This window comes from Geotrypetes seraphini, chromosome 5 (genome assembly GCF_902459505.1).
Source record: "Geotrypetes seraphini chromosome 5, aGeoSer1.1, whole genome shotgun sequence".
Lineage (NCBI taxonomy): Eukaryota > Metazoa > Chordata > Amphibia > Gymnophiona > Dermophiidae > Geotrypetes > Geotrypetes seraphini.
In genome coordinates this window covers 102,205,883-102,230,899 of record NC_047088.1, presented here as the reverse complement: position 1 = coordinate 102,230,899, position 25,017 = coordinate 102,205,883, and the positions used below count along the sequence as shown (strand labels likewise).

General features: G+C 42.6%; 1 protein-coding gene across 1 annotated transcript in view; it reads right to left on the bottom strand.

The window, feature by feature from the left end:
• The window catches only part of LOC117360760 (zinc finger protein 646-like), a 58,665-nt gene that overhangs the window by 32,742 nt on the left and 906 nt on the right, over positions 1-25,017 (bottom strand). The window lies entirely within an intron of this gene.

Below are 25,017 nucleotides of genomic sequence, written 5' to 3'. Positions count from 1 at the left end.
CTTTAAAATGAAAATAAATAGCCAGCCAGAATTCATTAATAATTTGCTTATCCCCTATAATCAAACTAGGACCCTACGATCTACTGCTCATAATCTCCTTACTGTTCCCTCATTGAAACATATCAGTTCAATGAGGACCACAATTTTTTCCGTTAATGCTCCTTTTCTCTGGAACTAACTACTTATGGGAAAATACTACACTTATCAATTTCAAGGTAAAGCTAAAGACATTCCTTTTCCGCAATGCCTTTGTCACTTAAACTGTCCTTTTAAGGACGACTTAGATTTAAGATATATTTCTACATTCAGTTCCCCAACCTTTTGTTCTTCCCCTTCTCTTCTTTTCTTTCTATTAATTGTAGTTCCAGTCCCTTCTTCCCTTTTGTACCTGTTCGTCTTTGTCCTTAAATTGTTTTTCTCTTGGTTTGTTTTTGATTCAATTATATTTTAATTGGTATATTGTTATGGCATTTTTGTACACCACCTAGAAGGCTCGAGTGGGCAGTATAATACATTTTAAATAAACTTGAAATTTGCTGCTGTATTACTACCTGCAACACTTTAGTTTAGTTGACAAAGGTCCCAAAAGAGCAGAAACCCTAGTTGTTAATGTCAGGGTAAGAATACACTACTACACTGTCATCCATGGAATTCCATAACGGTCAAAAAACAGTATGGAAACAAATACAGATGATATATTACACCTGATAGAGTGGTTATGCCTTTTCCCAAAGTACTCAACCCTTGTTGAAACTGGTGACAGAAAAGAAGCCAAGAATGTACCACTAATCATGTTTTATCCTAGCCCAGTACAGCAACATCGATCTTGATAGCTAATTTATCACTGCAGTTACTAAATCCAAATCCCAATCCCACTTAGCTATGTAGTTTACTACTAGAGATTTAAGATGGGTAAAGCAAAGCCTAGCAGCTGCAGTACTAAGCACAATATATAACATAGACTGTATGTCCAGTAGAGCTGAATGAAGAGTCTGTCACTAGTTTAAACAAGAGGTGTCAAAGTCCCTCCTCGAGGGCCCCAATCCAGTCGGGTTTTCAGGATTTCCCCAATGAATATGCATGAGATCTATTAGTATACAATGAAAAGCAGTGCATGCAAATAGATCGCATGCAAATTCATTGGGGAAATCCTGAAAACCCGACTAGATTGCGGTCCTCGAGGAGGGACTTTGACACCCCTGCTTTAAACTCAGATTTGGAAAGTGAAGTAAATAAATCCCAAATCCAACAAAATCAAATGTACCTCAATTGCTAGAGACAAAGCAAAATGTTAAGACAAAAATAATGGACATGAATGTCTATATACAGAAGAAAAGATTTCTGTTTTGTCCATTTTACATCTAGTCACAAAATCTGAAGCCCACTGGAAAAAATTATGTAGCGCTGATAGCTAAGAAGTGCCCTAGGAAATATAATTATTTTGAAGCTGAGATTAAAAAAAAAAAAAGCTGTATTAAATTTGCAGACACTTTGAGAAGCCTGAGAAGATAACTTTATATAGGTTGTCTCGATGGAGAAATTGATATTGTAGTTCAACCATTTAAAACCACATAAGTAGTTTATAAAGACTTGGCGAGTGCTGAGCTTTAGGACTCCTGAAGATACAAGCTGAATTGATATCACACACATACAAAAAAACATTTTTAGTAATCAATAAGACAATTTTAGTAATCTATATACTGAAAAAGAACAGCTTCACAAGGGGAATATATGGGGGTTCATTTAAGACACACAACATTCCATAGTATTTTGTGTGTCTAAATGCTTTGAAAATGAGCCCCCATACTGTACATATAGCCATGGTATATAGATGCATATTTATCAATTTTGTTAATGAGCCCCCATACTGTACATATAGCCATGGTATATAGATGCATATTTATCAATTTTGTTACTTATGCATGTTTATGCTGTCATTTGTACCATTTAAATCTGGACTCACAATCTTTTTTAAACTGGCCTTTGGAGAGGGGACTATAGTTAGCTATTTAGATGCCATTGACTCGTATTCAAGTCCTAGCGACTTGATGAATTACAGATCTAAAAAGAGAGCAATTTTGTGCTAGTCCGCTAAGGTCCTCCAGCATCATCCCCATGGTTGTTTTCAACATGTCAAGCCATCTGATTGCAGGTTGCCCTCTTCGCCTGATTCCTTCGATCTTTCCAAACAAAATGTCCTTCTCCAATGATCTTTCTGTTCGGACAGTGACCAAAACAAGACAGTTGTAACTTCATCATTTGGGCTTCGAGTGGCAGCCAGTTTGATCTCTTCCAGAATTGATTTGTTAGTTGTTCTGGTGGTCCATGGCATGCATAAAATTCTTCTCCAGCACCAAAGCTCAAATGAGTCAATTTTCTTTCTGTCTTGTTTCTGTAGTGTCCAGCTTTTGGATCCATAATTGACCACTGAGAAAATGAGTGCATGGCCAATCTTACATTGGTGAGACTGGACGCACTATAGAGGAAAGGCTGAAAGAGCACAAGAGACACCATAAACTATGAAACACAGAGAAAGTAGCTGTAGCCCTTTATGGCAGGGAAACTGGTCATACAATTAGATTTGAAAGCACAAAAGTCCTGGAGAAAGACCACCGCTGGTGGCCAAGAAGAATCAAAGAGGCAATAGAAATTGCAAGACACCCCAATAATGTCAATGCAGATAAAGGGCTCTCCATAAACAAAGCATGGCAACCTCTCATTCAAAAGAAACTTACACTTCTCCCTCTGTATTCACGGGGGATAGCGGCAGAGCCGGACCGCGAATTGAGAAAAACCGCGAATAACTTCTTGTCCGGCTCTGACCCACCCCCGCCTCCCTCCCGCATCCCGGCCTTACCTGGTGGTCTAGCAGGCTTTCGGGGCAGGAGCGATCTTCCTATGCTCCTGCCCCGTGCAGATTGGCAATAGGAAATGACTGCCTTGTGTTCCCGTAATTTAAGCCCGCTAGACCACCAGGTAAGGCCGGGATGCCGGGAGGAAGGCTGGAGAGAGGCGGGAACATGGCAAACTATGGGGGGGTGTCCCCCCTCCCCCCCCAAAAAAAATTGCAAATATGTGAAATCGCGAGTGTCAAAACCGCAAATGGGGAGGGTGAAGTGTAGTACAAAAAGGACTGGGTCTGAGGACAAACGCCTTCTTCCTTCATGTCAAAAGTCCCAGCCACTTTTCTGACAGAATTTAAAAGTGGGACCTCAGACCTTCGCTCCAGACATTAAAAACTGGGTCCCAAATGCTCCCACCAATACTCAACATTCAAGCTTGGATTTCCAACAAACTTTCCCACCAAAATTCAAATTCAAACTTGGACCTCCAATGAACTTTCCTGCCAAAATTCAAGTTCATGACCAACAGCCTTCCCTGTTCTCAATCAGGTCAGCCCAACAAACTTTCCCACCAAAAATTCAAATTTCTTGACCCACTGACTGCCCTGTTCTCAATCAGGTTCGCGAACCCACCATATATAAAGACACACTGCAGACCTCACAGCAAAGCCACAGCATGATGGCTGAAACATTGGTTCTTTCTACACAGACGTGGCAAGACCCGGAAAGCTGCTACAATCAAGTCTGATCTTCGTTTGGAGTGTTATTTCCTTGCCTTTAAATACTTTAAGAGCCTTCATTGAAGAGTGACCCAGTGCTATTCTGCAAAGTATTTCTTCCCTGCTAGTTGGTTCTTTGTTTACAAAAGAGCCCAGGAGATTGAAATCCTTTACAACTTCTATACTATTGCCTTCAAGCTCAAAATCTTCATTATTTTCCATGTTCATGACCTTCATCTTGTTTATATTCAGTTCTAATCCCATGTTATGATTTTCTGCTTTGACTTTTCTCAATAGATACAGCATGTCTTTTTTGCTGCTGGTGATGAGTGTTGTATCATCTGCATAGCACAGGTTGTTTATATTTTAGCCACCAACTTTGAAACCAACACTCTCTTCTTCCAAATTTGCTTTTCTGAAAATGGTGTGGCTGTAAAGGTTGAACAGGTGACAAGATGCATCCTTGCCTGATGCCACATTTTATTGGAAACCAATCATTGTTGCCAAATTCTATTATCACTGCAGCTTCTTGATTTTCACAGAGGCTCTTTATCGGCTGAGTTATGTGTTTGGGTATTCCCTTTTGTGCAAGAGTTCTCCTTAGTTTATCATGATCCATAGTCAAAAGCTTTGCTGTAGTCAAAGTGAAAGTACAGAGGTTTTTGGTATTCTTTGCTCTTCTCCAATATCCTAACATTTGCAATAATGCCTCTTGTTCCTCGACCTTTTCTGCTGTTCAACATATGATTGTAGTCTTCGTTGTATTTTCAGCAATATTTTGCTGGCGTTAATACAATTAATACAATTGTTCTTTAGTTGTTATAGTCTTTGTCATCACTTTTCTTCGGTATAGGTATGTTTTTTCCTTCTAAATCTGTTGACAGTCGAGTGAGGGTCATGATAGTACCTTCTGAGCCTTTGATTAATTAAACTGGAATACTACCGATACCAGGTGACTTGTTTTTCGATAAAGCTTTAATTGCTGCTATGATTTCTTCCTTTAAAATATCTGGTTCTTCCATGTCAGTTTTCTGTTCAATTTCCCCAATATTATCCACATTGTCTTTTTTGTACAGATTTTCTGTATATTCTTTCCATCTGTTTTTAATGCTTTCTGGATTATTCAATATCAATATAATTCCATTGGAATCTTTAAGCATCCCCAATCGAGCCTGGAATTTCTGCTGCAATCTCTTAACCTCCTGAGACACTAAATTGGTTTTTCCATTTACATGTTCCAATTCAATTTTCTGACAAATATCCTTTAGACATCATTCTTTGTCTTGCTGAACTTGACGTTCAAACACTCAGTTCATTTGTGATACTTTTTCTCTATCACTGGGAAGTTATGCTTGTCTATTTTGCCCTGCTACTGTTCTGGTTTTTTCTGAGATCCAAGGTGATTTCTTGGCTCGCTCTCTTCTGGAGTATGTTTTTGTTTTTAGCTTCATCACTAATTATGGGTTTTTAGCTTCATCAGTAATTACGGTTTTGATGTCATTCCATAACTCTTCAGGCTCTCTGTCTCCTGTATCAAGACAGGAAAATCTGTTATCTAGTTTTATCCAATAATCTGATGGAATGTTTTCAATGTCATATTTTGCAAGGTCTCTAATGATCTTCTTGTGAAGCTTTACTTTGATCCTGCATATGCTCGTGGTTGCTTCAATAATCAGCTCTTGGTTTAGTCCTTGCAGTCAAAACTGCAGATTTCTATCTCTGTCCTATGCAGATGTAGTCAATTTGATATTGATACATGCCATTTGGAGAGGTCCACGTGTACTGGTGAAGTTTGTGGTGTTGAAAATGCATATTCATGATTAAAAATTGGTTCATTTTGCAAAACTACTAAGTTATCATCAGCTTCATTTCTTTCTCTTATGCCGTGCTTTCCAACCACTGCATCTTCAGGTATACTTCCTATTTTGCATTGAAATCCCCCCTAATGATAGAAGATCTTGTTTTGGTGTTTGATCTATTTTGAAGTTGTTCGTAGAACATCGCTATATTCTCTTCTTCCATGTCTGTTGTTGGAGCATATACTTGGATCAAGGTGACACTGATTGGCTTTCCCTGTATACGGATTGACATGACTATCACTAACATTGTACTTTAGATTTTGAAAGCTTATTGTTGAGGATGAATGCCATGCCATTTTTCCTGTGTGTTTCATGACCAGAGTAGCAGATCCAATACTTGTTTAATTGAAGATGGCCCCATCCTGTTCATTTCAGTTCATTGATCGCTATCAAATCAATTTTGATTTTTTTCCCCCAATTTTCCTTGGTTCATGCTTCGTATGTTCCATTTCCTATGTTGAAAATATCTTTACAGCTTCTGATCTCCCTTTTTTGTCTAGCAACATCAGCATCAGGATGTCCTGGCGGCTTTGATTGGTCAGCTTCACAAACACTGGGCAAATTCTGAGTGCTAATCAGCTCTTCCCTAGTAGCATGGTGAGTGCCATCTGACCTAGGGAACCATCTTCCAGCACTATACGTCAATTGTTTATGTCTCATAATCAAGTTTTCTTGGCAGAATACAGAAGTAGATTGCCGGGCCTTTCTTCTGCACAGTATAAATTTGATGTTGTCATTGTTGATGCATCAAACGCAATACTCCGCCTCCAACATTGCCAATCTACTACTGTCGAGATGGGTGGTACATCGTTAGTCTGGCATCTCCACTGAAACCTGTCCGTCTTGGGAGACCCTGCTGGTAGTAAAACTATCGACGGCATAGCTTTCAGCTTCTCAGATGCACACAAGCCCCAGTGGCACGACAAGCCCATGTACCATGACTGGAGAGAGGAAACTATACTTTCTCCAATTTCCTTATGTGATGATCCTATCTCTTTACCCTTACACAATCCCCTATTCTCCTGTTTTAAACCAATGTTATTTTGATTACTGTTTTGTACTATACTCTATAGCAGTGTTCTTCAACCTTTTTACACCTATGGACCGGCAGAAATAAAAGAATTATTTTGTGGACCGGCAAACTACTAAGACTGAAATTTAAAAAAACATTTTCACCCCGTCTCCGCGAGTTCGGTCCCCGCAAACCATCTGATCCCATCCGCACAAGCCTCAGTTATGATTTTATATTGAACATATTTTATTAAAGTATAAAAAGAAACAATATTCTGTACAATTGTCATTTTATAAATACAAATATACAGAGCAAGGACCAACAAAACCCCTGTTTCCCCTCCCCTCCCCATATATCCCCTCCACTATCAAGAAAACTGAACAAGCCAAATTATTACAGAATGCTACACAGAAATATCATGCTAACAGAATACTGCAGTCACACATGACAGGAATAGTGTTAGGGGAGTGCTGGAAGCTAAAGCACTGCCTGGGCTTTGCAGTCCCCAGTTATGTCTCTAGCAGGATATATAGTTCAAATCTGATATATTCTAATGACAAAATAGAAATAAAATTATTTTTTTCTACCTTTATTATCTGCCCATTTTGTTCTGCTTTCTTCTGTCTTTTCTTAAATTTCTTTTCAAGGTCTTCAAGCTATCTGCCACTTCTGTCCCTTCCTGTCTTCTACCTATTATTCCAATATCCAGAGCCTCCTTTTTCTTCTTACTGCATCCACCCTGTGTCCAGCATGTCCCACGTACTCCGTCAAGTCCTATTCAGTCAAGTCTGCTTTTTTCCTTCACCCTACAACCTCCATGTCCAGCATCTTCCTGTGTTCTTTTTTTCTTCCCGTTGCTGAGCCATCCAGCCAACCCACCATCTTTCCCCATCCCAATGCCTCCCCCTCTTTTCCCCTTTTCTACCTTCCATCACCCTACTCCCTCCATTCCTTATTCAGCATCTTCTCCTTGTCTCCCTATTCCCCCTTCACCATGTCCAGCATATCTCCTCTGTCTCCCTACTCCCTCTACCCATGTCCAATATCTGACTTCTGTCTTCATACTCCATCCTCATGTTCAGCATTTTCCATGTCTCTCTGCCCCCTGCAAGATCCAGCATCTATCTTTGTGTCCCTATTCTTCCAATTCCCACCTAGTTCCAATAACTATCCTCCCCCAAGGGGATCCACCATCTCCCTTCTGTCACACCAATCCCCCCTCCTGGGTCTACCATCCCCTTCCAACAACACCTATATCACATTTTTCCCTCTCCTCATAATCCAGCATCTCTTATTTCCTCCCTTGGCTGCAGGCCCCGATCCACTCTTCCAGCACTCGATTACTATTAGCCCTGCCTTCGACCCCGGTCCTGCTAAACTTGGCAGCAAAAAAAAAGACAAAACCTACCCTACCTTCAATTAGACGGCTAGAATGAAGACAGAAGCCGCGGGACCTTTCCTCTTGCCTGAATTGCTATTCGCTACAAGCTCTGCCGGTCTCAATCCTGCCCCTCAAAAACAGGAAGTCACTTCAGAAGGGGGCGGGATCAAGATCGGCAGAGCCTATAGCGATGCAGGCAAGAGCAAAAGTCCCGCGGCTTCTGTCTTTCTTTTTGCCGGCCATTTGTAGCAGTACCACAGCTGATCTTAACGCCGGCCCTGGAAGGGAAAGGGGAACAGATGCCCGACAGGAAATTTAATTTGTAGATCTCACCGGCCCTGCGCGGACCGGCAGAAATTTTCTGCGGACCAGCATCGGTTCGCGGACCGGCGGTTGAAGAACTGTGCTCTATAGGGTTCATTTTCAAAAAAAATAGTTGTCCCAAAGATGGCATAAACTGGCACTTGGACGTCTTACTAGTCAAAACGTCCAAGTGAGTATTTTCAAAGCTGACTTTCTGGTTGTTTTGTCTCCAGTGTGTCTAAATCTTAAGGAGGCAAATTAGGGGTGTGTTTTGGGCAGGATTAGGGTAAACTTAGCACTTGGATGTTTTACCATTTTACAAAATGTCTAGTGCATAATTTGGATGTTTTGGGCTAGACCTGTTTTTAAAATGCATAAAGGGCTAAAAAGGTAACCAAACTGACCAAATGATCACTGGAGGGATGAAAATATGGCCCACACACACTGCCCCAGTAGTCACTGATCCCCTCTCATCCCAAAATATCTGCATAAAACTGTACATATCTGTCTTTATGACTATTGGCCAGTCCTAATAGAGAAGGGGACCCAAGCCCATATGTCACCCTAACTAGTACACTTGTGGTGGAAAATGTGAGCTCACCAAAACCCACTGTACTGCCTTATAAGGGCTACTGGGGTGGTAGATAGGTGGGTACATTAGGTTTGGGGGGAGTTTTGGCAGGCTGACCATATAATGTATGGGAGTTATAGTGAGATGTGTACCTGGCACCTTTAATGTGAAGTTAACAGCAGTGCCTCACTGCTCTGCTGGCAAGTCTGTGTGACTAGTCCATTAAAAAGGATAGCCCTTCCTACATGCAAATGGCTTATTTTGGATGTTTTTAATTTGAACTTTTTTTTTATAATGGCAAAATAATTAGACGTCTAGCTGGACAAAACATCTAGCTGGGCCATTAAAAAAAAAAAGATATCTTGAAAGGTTCAAAAATGGATATTTTCTTTACCAAATGTTTGGATGTTTTTCTCAAAACATCTATGTATATATTTAATTTTATTATTATACATAGATTATAAACCATTTTGTTATATTATTGATTCAAAAGGTAGTACAAAAACATTAAAAATAATTAACTACACATATGCAGTGGATTTTGTAAATCAGCGTACCAAAGAAATTGTAATTAAGAAATCTAAAAGTTTTCTGAGTCATGGATTTTCTCATCAAAGTGGTGCACAAATCACTACCATCTAGTAGTCCTCCAAGCCCCATTTATGAAAAACATACCTCCCCCCTTTTATGAAGCTGCATTAGCAATTTTATTGCTAGCCAAAGCAGTAAAAGCTCCAACGCTTATAGAATTCCTATGAGCATTGGAACTTTTACCGCTGCAGCCAGTGATATAAAATGCTAACACGGCTTCATAAAAGGAGGGGATAATTTGTTGAGATCATGCATAACTTGAAACAGGTGAAAATGGTGATAGAAAATGTTTTCAAGGTATATATGTTTTGACACCCTAAAATGTGGAATACCAAGGTGGATAAAAATCAATTTAAAAAAAATCACATTTTTAAAATTTAAATCTGATATTTTTTTTAAATAAAATGCTTTTTTGGAGGAAAAATCTATCTAAATAATTTTCTTTTTAAGATACATTATAGACCAAAAGTTATTCAACATGAAATAAGGAATTTTTTTTAAATTATGTAGCAAGAAGCTCTATATACGTGCAATGTTTAAATTTTAGGGTAAATAAATTAAATTCATTCATTCTTACCCCCTCTTTTACAATGCCGCACTAGTGGCTGCCACGTGGTAACGGCCCCGAAGCCCAGAGATTTAAAGGGCTTCGGGGCTGTTGCTGTGCGGCTTTGTAGAAGAGGGGGTTAATGTCACTGGCATGCAACCCCTAATGATCATCTGCTCAATGTCCCCTACTCCAGCATGAGTAAGTCCCTCCATGAGCAACACCAACCCCCCTATTCAAGCCCCTCCCCAGTTGATCAAGCCCTCTACCTCTGTGGTCCTATTAAGTTATCTGGTGATTTGGGGCTCCTTTTACAAAGCCGCGCTAGCGGCTGCCCTGTGCTAACGGCCCCGAAGCCCATAGAGATTTAAAGGGCTTCGGGGCTATTGCCGCGCGGCAGCTACTAGCGCAGCTTTATAAAAGAAGCAGTTAGTGTGTCAGTGGGCAATAGCAATTCCTATTTGCTTTTGCCCTTCCAATACTTGCATACAAAATAGCACTCCCAGTGGTAGTCTTACAGTACTACTACTAAAGGGTCATGTTTTAGATGGTGGGGACAGAACTTCGGACCCCAGATAATAATAATAATTTATTTCTTATATATCTCCAAATCCGTAGTAGTTCGAGGCGGTTTACAACAAAGAAGGGCTGGACAATCAGCGAATATAGGTACAAACAGCTAGTAAAGATACAATTTATATAGGTAAGCAGGATACAAGATACAATTTATATAGGAAGCAGGATACAGGTACAGTATATAGGGGCCATAAGTATAGGTGAGTAGGAAACAGGGGGAGGGTAGAGAAATTGGGAGACAGGGTTGGGCATAGAGGTTTAAGATTACAAATCGGTTAAATAGGTTAGTTTTTAATAATTTTCTGAAGTTTAGGTAGGATGAGGAGCGCGAGATGATAATGCCCAGCCAATCATTTAGTTGCCCTGCTTGGAAGGCGAGTGTTCTATTCAGGTATCTTTTATAGCGGCAGGCCTTTAGAGTTGGATGACTAAACAGGTGAGTTCTGCGTGTGGGTCTGGATGGACAATCTAAGATAAAATGGGGAACCAAGTATAAGAGGGCTGAACCAAAAATGGATTTGAAACAGAGACAGGCAAACTTGAACTGCACTCTTGCTTCAACGGGCAACCAGTGGAGTTTTTGGTAGTAGGGGTTTATGTGTTCCCATTTTTTTAGTCCAAAGATCAGTCGGATTGCCGAATTTTGGATGATTCAGAGTCTTTGAATGGTTTTTTTGAAGAAACCCAGATAGATGATGTTACAGTAGTCGAGTAAGCTTAGAATGGAGGATTGCACCAGTAAGCGGAATGAGGTTGTGTCGAAGTACTTTCTGATGGTTTTTAGTTTCCATAAGGCGGAGAAGTTTTTCTGACCAGTAAGTCGGTGTGTGCTTAAAGGGTAAGGCTGCGGTCTAGTGTCACTCCCAGAATTTTTATGGAATCTGTGATAGGAAAGAGTTGACCATTCAAGGAGATTGATGAATCTTTGATTTTGTCATTCGGACACGCCAGGAAGAATTTGTTTTTTTCTGAATTGAGTTTCAATTTGAAATCGGCCATCTATAGCTCGATTTGCTTTAAGATAGATGCCAGGTGATTTTTTGTCTCGGGAGTTAAGTTAGTTCGGGAGTTAAGTTAGTTAGGGGAAAGATTAAGGTGATGTCGTCAGCATAAATGTAGAATTTGATTTTCAGACTTTGCAATAGGTTCCCTAGAGAGGCCAGGTAGATGTTGAACAGTGTGGGGGACAGGGGGGGAACCTTGAGGGATTCCACATGCATTTACCCAGCTGAAGGAATGAGTATTGTCACTGTAAACTTGATATGATCGTTTACTTAGAAAGCCCTGGAACCAATTTAACACATTGCCCGAGAGACCGATTGACTCCAAACAGTCCAAAAGAATGGCATGGTCGACTAAGTCGAAGGCACTACTTAAATCAAATTGCAGGATTAGTGCACTTGTGCCCCGGTTAAAACAGTCTATGGAGGGAATCTAGCAGAGAAGCAATAACAGTTTCAGTGCTGTGTCCGGAACGAAAGCCTGACTGGTTATCATTTAGAACATTGAATTTGTCCAGATAGGTTACTAAGTCTTGGTTGACCAGGCCTTCCATCAACTTTGTAAAGAAGGGAATGTTCACAATGGGTCTGTAATTTGATGTCAGGTATATGGGTTCTTTGGGTTTTTTTTACGATCGGAGTAATTAGGATCTGGCCTAGGTCCTCAGGGAAGGTGCCTGACTGTAGGAGGGAAGAGAGCCAAGTGTGTAACTTAGCTTTGAAGGTGACCGGGGCAACTTTCATTACATTTGGTGGGCAACAGTCTAATTTGCAGTGGGAGTTGGCATATTTTGAGTAAAACTTGCAGAATTGTTGCCAGGTTGGGATGGTAAAATTGTTCCAGAACAGATCAGCCCTGGGTTCGTCATAGATCTGAGCAACTGGGTAGTACAGATGGTTGGTTGTGACGGACGGTAGGTTGGATCTCAGATTAGAGATTTTGCTGTTGAAAAACTTGGCCAGGACATTGGCCGGTGGTGGGGAGTCTGAAGTAGGACGGGTTAGGGTTTGAATGTCGTAAAGGTTGTTGACTATTTTGAAAAGGTGTTTGATGTCAGGGTTTGGGGAGCCGATTTTTAGAGTGTAAAAGTTAGTGCATTTGGTAGTTATGAGTTTTTTATATTCTTTTAATTTTGTTCTCTAATTGGCTCTCTCTATACTATCGCCAGATTTCAGCCATAGTCTTTCGAGTTTTCGCAGTTCCCGTTTCACTGATCCTAGTTCGGCGTCGAACCAGCCATCCAAATTTTTTTCTCTCATTTTTCTTATTTTGATGGGGGCCATTTTGTTTAGGATCTGTGAGCTCGTGTTGGTCCAGGAGTCGACCGTAAAAGAATTGGGGTCCGGGTTGGAAGTGATGTCATAGTGTGACCAGAATTCCACTGGGTTTATTAAGCCTCTTGTCGATATCACCTTCTTAGACCTTTTTGCCATCTTGGGATTGGATAGGAGATGTCTGGTTTGCCAGTTAAGTTGGAAATTGCATAGTCGGTGGTCTGACCATAGGGAATCTGTCCAAGAATCTTGGGGTGGGCTTGTTCTTTGGGGGAGAAGGTTACTAGGTCTAGCTGGTGACCTTTGTGATGGGTTTTTTCCGGGGTCGGTATAAAAAAGTCTAGAGAGGTGATGAGGGATAATAAATCTTTAGTGTCGCTTTGCTCAACCTGTTCTAGGTGGATGTTCAGGTCCCCGATCAGTAGGTTGTAGGGACCTGTAATTGAGTTGGTGAGGAGGAATTTGGAGAAGTTGTCTTTGGCGGAGTACCATTTCTTGGGGGGATGTAAAATAGTATAATAATTAAGCTATCTTCTAGCTGGTCTGACTGGAGTTTACATGAAAGAATTTCGAGATCCGTTGAGGATTTCGAGGCTAAGATGGTGGGCATGAATGAATCTCTTGTTATGATGGCAAGCCCTCCCCCTCTTCCCCTGGCTCTGGGTAGAGATGTGATTTTAAACCAAGGAGGAAGACATTCACGAATTATGATATCCTTGTCGGAGATCAACCACGTTTTCAGTTAAGAGGACAAAGTTGGGGTTGGTCTCTTCTAGCCAATCTTTAACTAGCTGGGTTTTGTTCCTGATAGATCAGATGTTTAGGTAGAAGCCTTGAACATTTTGGTAGTGGGGAGCGTCAACAGGTACTGAGTGGGGGATTTTCCTCAACGATCGGAGTTTTTTACTGTGAGGTTTCTTTGGTTTGCGTAGGGGGGGGGGGTGTTCTGGGACGGTAGGACGAGGTCTTGAGGATAGAGATCGGGGAGGAGAGTAGTGCCAATAGCATCAGGCCACAGCTTTAAGCTCAATTCCCCTAGTCTGCTGGAATAATACTCTTTGAAAGCAGCATAATTCATTTACCCATTTACCATAGTAATCAGCAGGGCTGTGGAGTCAATCAGAAGCAATTTTGGGTGGAGTCAGTAAAAATGCACCAACAATGAATCCAACTTCAAAATTTAAAAAACAATTATAATATATGGTAAATTTATCATTTTATATACACATATCTTTGTTCTGGATCTAAAGTTATATTTGCCGGTACTTCCGATCCAGAAGAAAAAATTTAAAGCTTAATATCAGTAGAAGTCGAAGCTAGATTCAGAGTAGGTCAGCAGAAAAATAGAGGAGTTGGAATTGAAGGTTTCATATTGTAGGTTGGTAACTCCCATGGTTAATCAAGGAACAGTAAAAGCTCACCTTTTCCCACACCTTGGTAACTTCCCTAACCCACCCTTTTACAAAATCGTAGCGTGATTAACAGAACATGCAGTGCTGTATAATGTATAGTTATTATATACAGTGTTGAAAGCATGAGCAGCATCTATGAAGTATAAATATTACAGTGTACTGAGTATTGTAGAGAATGTAAATATAACTGTACCTCCTGCAGTGCTGCATAATCTCCACTACATAAAAATAAAAGTACTATTCAGTACTGTACATACAATCAGTACACTATGAAATGGTAATTATACCTTGTACAGTATTACTCACTGAAAACAATGTATAAAACTTAATTGTACCTTCTCGTAGTACTGCACACACTGTCAAAGCTAAATAAAATTCTACCTCATACAGTGTTATACTGACATGTCTAAAGAGATACAAAATAGATCGCCAACAATACAACAGCACTATCACAATGAAAAAAATTCCACCTCATACAGCACTATGCACACTATCGACACTACCAAAAAATAAAATTATACTTTACGTAGAGGTCTGCATTATTAGCATTATATAAAAGTTAGGATACCTATAACTCTATGAATGCTGTCAGCTCTATATTACAAAGGTGAATCAAAAATTAAAGGCACTTGTTAAATTACATGATAACTGGAACATAGCTAACGAAATTCAAGATATGTACTCGTACATTGCTTGTTGGATAGTTCATCCATGCACAGTGTAGCGCTTGGCCTTTAGTCACATGGCAGCCACGAGGTCAGAAACATGGACGCTTCATTGCAAGATTGCACCATCGAAGAACAATGTGCAGTAGTGTGCTTTCTTTGGGCAGAAGGAGTGAAACCTGTGGAAATTCACCATCGAATATTGACTCAGTATGGACATAGCACCATGAATCAACAAAAGGTTTATGAGTGGGTAAAAAGGTTTAAAGTGGGAAGAACAGGTATAACCGAAGGTTGTTCTGGTCGCCCATCAACATTGCTCACACAAGAGCACGTTGACAGGGCGGATGTCTTGGATAGAGAAGACCAACGGATAATGGTATCTGAATTGGCTGCAAATTTGGGTATCAGCTATGGATCTGCTTTTGCCATAATGCTTGATGACTTAGGATACAGGAGTCTGCGCACGATGGGTTCCCAAACAACTTACTATCTGCACAAGCAACAGCATGTGGAGGTTGTGGCCCAGTTCCTGAGATGGTATGAAGAAGTTCTGAGTATTCTGGAGAGAACTGTCACTGGTGATGAGACATGGGTACATCACTGCGACCTGGAGAGCAAAAGACAAAGCATGATGAAGTAAAGGAAGCGGTGCTCACATGACTTCAGGAACAGCTGAAAAGCTTCTTTTCTGAAGGAATGCAGAAGCTAGTTGAACGAATGATACAACAAATGTGTCGTCTTGCATGGAGACTATGTGGAAAAGTGATATGTTCAATTCTCACAGTTACTTCTATTACAGCCGTTAAATGTATTTTGCCTTTGCTTTTTGATATACCTTGGTATTTTTAATATTGAGGTGATTATTTTTAGAGTTTGACTCCAACCAATCATATACTTTTTAGTTGTCTATTTGAGATTTGAGGATACAGTTTCATTTATTCCCAAATGGCATTTATTACTGCTATAATAACATATGAGGGTAAATCAAAGAGTAAAAGCAAAATACATTTAACGGCTTTAATAGAAGTAACTGTGAGCACTAACTTATCATTTTTCCACATAGTCTCCATGCAAGACGACACATTTGCTGTATCATTCATTCAACTAGCTTCTGCATTCCTACAGAGAAGAAGTTTTTCAGCTGTTCCTGAAGTCATGTGAGAACCGCTTCCTTTACTTCATCATGCTTTGTCTTTTGCTCTCCAGGTTGCAGTGATGTACCCATGTCTTGTTGCCAGTGATAATTGTCTCCAAAATACTCAGACTTTCTTCATACTGTCTCAGGAATTGGGTCGCAACCTTCACATGCTGTTGCTTGTGCAGATCAGTAAACTGTGTGGGAACCCATCATGCGTAGACTTTACTGTATCCCAAGTCTTCATGCATTATGGCAAATTAAGAACCATAGCTGATATCCAAATCTGCAGCCAATTGAGACACTGTTGTTTGTCAGTCTTCTCTATTCATGTCATCTGCCCTGTCAATGTGCTCTTGTGTGCACAATGTTGATGGGTGACCAGTAGAGCTGCCCGATTCAGGAAAAAAAAATTGATTCAATTCAGCCTATTGAATCAATTTTTCAATTTGATTTTCCTGCCCAATTGGGTGTTTTGTTGTTTGTTTGTTTTTTTCAAACATCCTGATGGGCTTATTTTATAGCCTCTTCACCCCCTTTGCCCTTTCCTACCTACACTGACGCTGTGATGTAAACAAAATAAACAAACAAAAAAAGACTTTTCCTCTCTCTGTTAAATCCTAGCTCACATTCACAATCTAACACCAGCTCTGGCAGGTGCCATATCTCAAATCTGACATATTGTAATCACAAAACAGAAAATAAAATCATTTTTCCTACCTTTGTTGTCTGGTAATTTCATGAGTTTCTGGTTGCACTTCCTTCTGACTTTGCATCCAATCTTTCTTTCTTTCTTTACTCAGGCCCAACAATTGTCCCTTTCTATTCCCTCCCTCCTTCCTATATAAGTTAGTGCCCCCTTCCTTCCTATGTAAGCTAAAGCCCCTTCCCTCCTTCCTTCCTTTCTAAACTAAACCTTTGGCTTATATACCGCATCTTCTCTATAACAGTAGAGCTCGGCACGGTTTACAAGAAAATTAGAAAGGAGAACAGATACAATATGGATTTGGAATAGTATGGAGAGGAGCGAAATTTACAATTGTGAAAATAGCCAAGTTTTCAGATGTTTTCAAAATGGTTGGAAAGAGCCCAGATTGCGCAGATAAATAGGAAAATCATTTCACAGCTCGGTAATTTTGAAAAGTAGAGACTTCCCTAATTTGCTAATGTAGGAAAGGAGAATTTAAAATTTTGAGTAGATCTGGTAATGTCAGATCTTACAGAATTCCAAGACAGGAGAACTAAAGGAGGAAGGATGTCATGCAAGACCTTAAATGTTAAGCAGGCACATTTAAAATAAACCCTGGAAATTATAGCAAGCCAATGAAGTTTAGACTTTATTGTCAATTCAACTTGATAATTCACATAAAAAACTTTAGGACCCAATCCACATATACATAAACTTGGCTTAATGAGAGAAAGCCAACATGGTTTTAGGAAAGGGAAATCTTGCCTCACCAATAGATGAAGAACTGAGAGCTGAGTTGAGGCGAGAATGTAAAAACGCTAACACCATAGTTATGGGAGATTTCAACTACCCAGGGATAGACTGGAGCCATGGAGTTTCCAATTGTTCAAAGGAATTGGAGTTCCTAGAGGCTGTAGGGGACTGTTACTTGGAACAGCTCGTCAAAGAACCAACGAGAGGGGCAGCTATTCTGGATTTAATCCTTAATGGGCTGAGAGGACCTGCCCAAGAAGTGGAAGTAGCGGGACCTTTAGGGAACAGTGACCACAACACGATCCAATTCAAAGTGGAACTAAGTATGCCAAAGGGGAAGAGAACCACTGTAACAACGTTCAACTTCAAGAAAGGGAACTACGATGCCATGAGACACATGGTAAAGAGAAAACTCAAGAACAGCACCAGAAAGGCACTGACGGTGGACCAAGCCTGGACCCTTTTTAAGGACACAGTGAACGAGGCGCAAAGCCGATATATACCCAGATTTAGAAAAGGGGGCAGAAAGAATCAAGCAAAGGACCCAGCATGGTTAACAAGAGAAGTTAAGAAGGTGGTAGGAGATAAGAAAAAATCCTTCAGGACATGGAAAAAGGATAAAACTGAGGAAAATTGGAAAAAGCACAGGAAGCACCAAAAAGAATGTCACCGCGTAGTCAGAACAGCAAAGAGAGAATATGAAGAGAAACTTGCAAAAGAGGCACGGAACTTTAAACCTTTCTTTCGATATGTGAAAGGGAAACAGCCGGCGAGGGTGGAAGTGGGACCCCTGGATGAGGGGGATAGGAAAGGAGTGGTAAAGGAGGAAAAGGAAGTGGCGGACAGATTAAACACGTTCTTCTCGTCGGTCTTCACAAAAGAGGACACATCCAATGTTCCGGAACCGGAAAAATTCTTCAAGGGGGACCAAGAGGAAATATTATCGTGCATGGAGGTAAGCCTCGAAGACGTACTCAAACAGATAGATAGGCTAAAAACTGACAAATCGCCAGGCCCGGACGGAATTCACCCAAGAATACTAAGAGAACTTAGAAACGAAATAGCGGAGTTACTGCAACAGATTTGTAACCTATCCCTGAAAACAGGGGTAATACCGGAAGACTGGAGGATAGCAAATGTTACACCTATCTTCAAGAAAGGAACCAGAGGCGACCCGGGGAATTATAGACCGGTCAGCTTGACCTCAGTTCCAGGGAAGATGGCCGAATCATTGATCAAGAACAGTATCAGTGAGCACATAGAAAAAAATAAGCTGATGAGAACAAGCCAGCATGGTTTCTGTACTGGAAGATCCTGCCAAACAAACCTACTGCACTTCTTCGAGGGGATAAGCGGACATTTGGACAAAGGTGACCCCATAGATATAGTATACCTAGACTTCCAGAAAGCCTTCGACAAGGTACCTCATGAGCGCCTTCTAAGGAAACTGTGGAACCACGGGGTGGAAGGGGACATACACAGATGGATCAAAAACTGGTTGGCAAACAGGAAACAGAGGGTAGGAGTAAAGGGACACTATTCTGACTGGAAAGGGGTCACAAGTGGCGTCCCACAAGGGTCAGTGCTGGGACCGCTGCTATTCAATATATTTATTAATGACTTGGAAACAGGGACAAAGTGTGAAGTTATAAAATTTGCGGATGACACAAAACTCTCCGGTAAGGTTAGATCTGTAGAGGAATGTAAAAAACTCCAAAGGGATCTGGACAAACTGAGTGAGTGGGCAGATAAATGGCAGATGAGTTTTAATGTGGAGAAATGTAAAGTTATGCACATAGGGAAAGGGAACCTGATGTACAACTACATGATGGGGGGGATGACATTGGGAAAAGGCAACCTAGAAAAGGACTTGGGGGTTTTGGTGGATAAAACAATGAAACCGGCAGCACAATGCGCAGCGGCCTCAAAAAAGGTGAACAGAATGTTGGGCATTATCAAAAAAGGTATCACTACCAGAACCAAGGAAGTTATCCTCCCGCTGTACAGGGCAATGGTGCGACCGCATCTGGAGTACTGCGTCCAGTACTGGTCGCCGTACCTAAAGAAAGATATGGCGATACTCGAGAGGGTCCAGAGAAGAGCGACAAAAATGATAAAGGGCATGGAAAACCTCTCGTATGCTGAGAGGCTGGAGAAGTTGGGGCTCTTTTCCCTAGAAAAGAGGAGACTTAGAGGGGATATGATAGAAACTTATAAGATCATGAAGGGTATAGTGAAGGTAGAGAGAGACAGATTTTTCAGACTGGCGGGGGCAACAAGAACTAGAGGACACTCAAAAAAATTGAAGGGAGATAGTTTTAGAACAAATGCTAGGAAGTTCTTCTTTACCCAGAGGGTGGTGGACACCTGGAATGCGCTTCCAGAGGGGGTGGTTGAGCAGAGTACGGTTTTGGGTTTCAAAAAGGGACTGGACGAATTCCTGAGGGGTAAGGGAATCCAGGGGTACAATTAGAGGGTTACTATACAAGACAAAATGCTCTTGAGTAATAGATCACTACAGGTCATTGACCTGGGGGGCCGCCGCGGGAGCGGACTGCTGGGCATGATGGACCTATGGTCTGACTCGGCAGAGGCCATGCTTATGTGCTTTAATCTACTGCATTTCTTTGAAGGGGTGAATGAACATGTGGATAAAGGTGAACTGGTTGATATTGTGTATTTGGATTTTCAAAAGGCATTTGACAAAGTATCTCATGAAAGATTTCTAGGAAAACTAGAAAGTCATGGGATAGAAGGTAATGTCCCTTTATGGATTGAGAACTGGTTGAAAGACAGGAAACAGAGAGTGAGTTTAAATGGTCAATATTCTCAATGGAGAAGGGTAAATAGGTAGGCTTAGGCTAAGCAGACTTGCCTACAGCAGAAGTGTGGATATCTGTTTACAGCATGAGAGTGGAGAAGTCAGGACTACGATGTGAATTTGTAGAGATGCACAAAAATAAGTAGTTTGTTCTGTACATTTCACACAAGCATACATCCGAACGCAGTGCTTTCACACTAGAGGGTGGCGATTTTATAGTTGCACCCGGACATAGCTGTAACATAGAAACGTGGAGGGGCATAATCAAAAAAACCGGCTAAGTCCCCTTTTGGCCTAAGTCCTTAAACGTTCAAAGCAGAAACAGGGAAAGTGTCCATAACCAAAACAAACGTCCTTGTTTTGATTATGGTGTGCCTCTACTAAACACCCAGATCACCACTACGTCTACACTATTTGCCCATAATGAACCAAAAAAACACCTAAGCCCCAAACGTCCAACACAAGGGCTTTTAGGCGAAGGAGGAGCCAGTCCTTCACCTAAAAGCTGGATTCTGTAACCGGTGTCTGCCAAAAACAACACCGGTTACAGAATCCCCCCCCCCAACGATCCAGGCAGGAGGGTGCCCAAGCCCTCCTGTCCTGTCGAACCGCGAACCCCCTCCCCCATCCCGACATCGGGGCAAGAGGGAGCCCAAGCCCTCTTGCCCCGTCGAACCGCGACCCCCCCGATGGCATCGGGGCAAGAGGGAACCCAAGCCCTCTTGTCCCGTCGAACCGCGACCCCTCCGATGGCATCGGGGCAAGAGGGAACACAAGCCCTTTTGCCCCTCTGAACCGCAACCCCCCAAATGACATCGGGGTAAGAGGGAGCCCAAGCTCTTTAGCCCCGGCGATCGTGCCCCCCCCTACTTGATATGGCCAGGAGGGAGCCCAAGCCCTCCTGGCCCCGGCGACCCCCCCTCCGACACAACGGGCCAGGAGAGAGCCCAAGCTCTCCTGGCCCCAGCGATCCCCCCCCCCCTCCGACACAACGGGCCAGGAGAGAGTCCAAGCTCTCCTGGCCCCGGCGAACCCCCGGCTGGATTGGGCCAGGAGGGAGCCCAAGCTCTCCTGGCCCCGGCGACCCCTCCCCGATTGGATTGGGCCAGGAGGGAGCCCAAGCCCTCCTGGCCCCGGCGACCCCCTACCCCCACCCCCCACTACAATACGGGCAGGAGGGATCCCAGGCCCTTCTGCCCTCGAGACAACCCCCCTCCCCCCAACGACCGCCCCCCCCAGAACTCCCGATTGGACCTCCCCCCCACTGACCCGCGACCTCCCCCACGACCCCCCCACCCACACCCCTTCCCCGTACCTTTAACATTGGCCAGACGGACGGGTGCCAAGCCTGCCTGTCCGGCAGGCCAGCCGGGTCCAGAATGGGACCGGATTGGCCCAGGCGGCAGAAACCCTGCCCACAGGTGGGGCCTGAGGCGCCTGGGCCAATCAGAATAGGCCCGGGAACCATAGGCCCCTCCTGTGGGCGGGGCCTTAAGCACATGGGCCTATTCTGATTGGCCCAGGCGCCTCAGGCCCCACCGGTGGGTGGGGTTTCTGCCGCCTGGGCCAATCCAGCCCCATTCTGGACCCGGCTGTCCTGCCAGACGGCAGGCTTGGTACCCGTCCGTCTGGCCAATGTTAAAGGTACAGGAAAGGTGTGGGGCTGAGGGGTCGTGGGGTCAGCCTGGGGGGGTCCGATCAGTGGTTCTGGGGGGGCGGTCGTTGGGGGGGGGGGGGTTGTGTTGAGGGCAGGAGGGCCTGGGATCCCTCCTGCCCGTATTGTAGTGGGGGGTGGGGGGTAGGTGGTCGCCGGGGCCAGGAGGGCTTGGGCTCTCTCCTGGCCCGTTGTGTCAGAGGGGGGGGGGGTCGCCGGGGCCAGGAGAGCTTGGGCTTTCTCCTGGCCCGTTGTGTCGGAGGGGTGGTAGCCGGGGCCAGGAGGGCTTGGGCTTAGACTTCGTCTAAGTCAAAAAGGTCTAAGTGCCGACTAGGCAACCTGTCAACTGTTTTGGTATATGTGTTGTACGCCTAGGTGTAGGTTGGCTCACCTCCCGCCCGCCCTTTCCCCTCCTCTAAACATGCGTCTTTTCTCTCTGTGCTTCTAGAGGCAGGGGAAAGGCCTAAGCTGGTTTTGGATACGTCTAAAAACCAGCTTTGGTTATGGGTACTTGGACGATCAGGCTTTTTGATCGTCCAAGTAACCATTTAGGACACTTTTTAGATGGGTTTTTTTTTTTTGATTATGAACCCCATAGAGTATGATGGCAGAAAAGGGCCAACGGCCCAACAAGTCTGCCCACTCGAAGAACCCTCCCCCCTAAGCACTTCCTTGAAGTGAACCTACATGTTTATCCCATTTTTTCTTAAAATTGAGCACGTTGCTGGCCTCAACTACCTGAAGTGGAAGATCATTCCAACGATCAACCACCCTTTCGGTGAAGAAATACTTCCTAATGTCACCATGAAATCTCCCACCCTTGATTTTTAACGGATGCCCTCTTGTTGCCCTAGGTCCTGTAAGGAAAAGGATGTCTTCTTCCACTTCAATACGGCCAGTAACATATTTGAATGTCTCTATCATGTCTCCCCTCTCTCTGCGTTCCTCGAGAGAATATAGCTGCAACTTACCTAGACGTTCTTCATATGGGAGATCTTTGTCCTGAGACTATCCTAGTGGCCATTCGCTGAACCGACTCTATTCTCAGCACATCCTTTTGATAATGTGGCCTCCAAAATTGAACACAATATTCCAGATGAGGTCTCACCGAAATACAGTATGTGATGCTGGGTTCTATGTTAGGAGACACGGCCCAGGAAAAGGATCTAGTTTTTATTGTTGAGGATACGTTGAAACTTTCAGCTCAATGTGCAGCGGCTGCTAAGAAAGCAAATTGAATGTTAGGAATTATCAGGAAAGGAATGGAAAAGAAAGATGAAAATGTTATAATGCCCTTGTATCACTCTATGGTTCAGCCACTCCTTGAATACTGTGTGCAGTTTTGGTCACCGCATCTCAAAAAAGATATAGCAGGATTAGAAAAAGTACAGACAAGAGTGACAAAAATGAAAGAAGGGATGGGACTTCCCTATGAGGAGAGGCTATAGTGGCTAGGGCTCTTCAGCTTGGAGAATAGCCAGTTCAGGGGCGATATGACAGATGTCTATAAAATAATGAGTGGAGTGGAAAGGGTAGATATGAATCACTTGTTCAGTCTTTACAAAAATACTAGGACTAGGAGACATGCGATGAAGCTACTAAGTAGTAGATTTAAAACAAACCGGAGAAAATATTTCTTCACACAACGTGTAATTAAACTATGGAATTCATTGACGGAGATTGTGGTGAAATCAGTTAGCTTAGCAGGATTTAAAAAAAGGTTTGGACAATTTCCTAAAAGAAAAGTCCACAGACAATTATTGAGATGGCTTGGGGAAATCCACTGCTTATTCCTAGGATAAACAGCATAGAATCTGTTTTGCTACTTGCGATCTAGCTAGGTACTTGGGACCTGGGTTGGCCATTGTTGGAAACAGGATATTGAGCTTGATGAACCTTCGGTCTGTCCCAGTATTGCAATTCTTATGTTTTTAACTCTTTAAAAGTACTAAGGGATATATCCTCTTTAATCTTCCCTACAAATTAAAAACAGCAGTTGCAACTTCTGTATTTAATAAACAGCATTGACATATGAAGGTTTGCAAAATGGCTGATGTACACATGCAAGTGCCACCGCTTACACAATGTCACTGTGCTTAGTGCTGCCCGATTCACGATTCGAATCGATTCACCCACTCATTTCGAATGAATTGATTCGAATTGATTTACCCCAACAAAAAATCGGCCTCCCGATTCGTTGACTGACCCTCCCCACTCGCCCTTTAAAGCAGGAGCGGCAGCGCTGCCTTTTGCTGGCCTGCCGCTCCTGCTTTAGAGGATGAGTGGGGAGGGTTAGTTGGGAAGTGGCTTCCCGCTGGCCTCCCGCTGCTGTGCTGTCCTGTCCTGTCCGTCTTCCCCACAGGCCTCCTGGAATGAATTTTCCTAATTTCAGCAACCTGCAATAAGATCGCTGGCGTTAGCGAAATTTGCAAGCCGCTGTACGGCTTCGGAGCTCTCTTCTCTCTGCCGCGGTCCCGCCCCTTCTCTGATGTGCTTTCATTTTTGTAATGTCTCACTTCCACAAAAAAGTTGAGTGCCTGATTATATCACCTTCTAGCTACATACATTGTTAGTATTATATAAAAATGAAAATTACTTCACTTCATATACAAGGCTTTACACGTGCCCAGTGCAACAAAAATGTCCTAATGCGGGACAAGCTAAATCATTCTGGGTTAGTTTAATCATCTGTATATGCTAAGGGCCTGATTCTATATAGTATCCAAAAAATTCAGCGCCAATTAGAATGGTACTTAGCATGATTCTACAAGATGTGTGTACCTTTTATAGAATCTTGCTTAGTGCTTGTGTACATTGCATAACTTAGGCGCACCCATTTAGGCCAGCTAAAATCAGGCATAAAGAACGTGCTAAACCCATCATGCTAAGCCCATTTCTTAGGGCAGCTTAGTAAAAGGGTCCCATAGTAATTTCCAATTTATCAATAATTTACCTTGTCCTCAAATTATCAGTCAGCATATCATTAATGTATAAATATAAAATAATTACTCTCATATTGTGCATTGTCATAACTATATCAAAATAATTTCTTGGTGCATCACATCATTGCAATACACACACACACACAGACAAACCTACCATATCATATTTTCAAGTATCTGTACATAAATATGTATGAACATATAGGCAGGAAGAGAATCGGACTTGTACGATGCCTTTTTGTGGTTACACATTCAAAGTGGTTTAC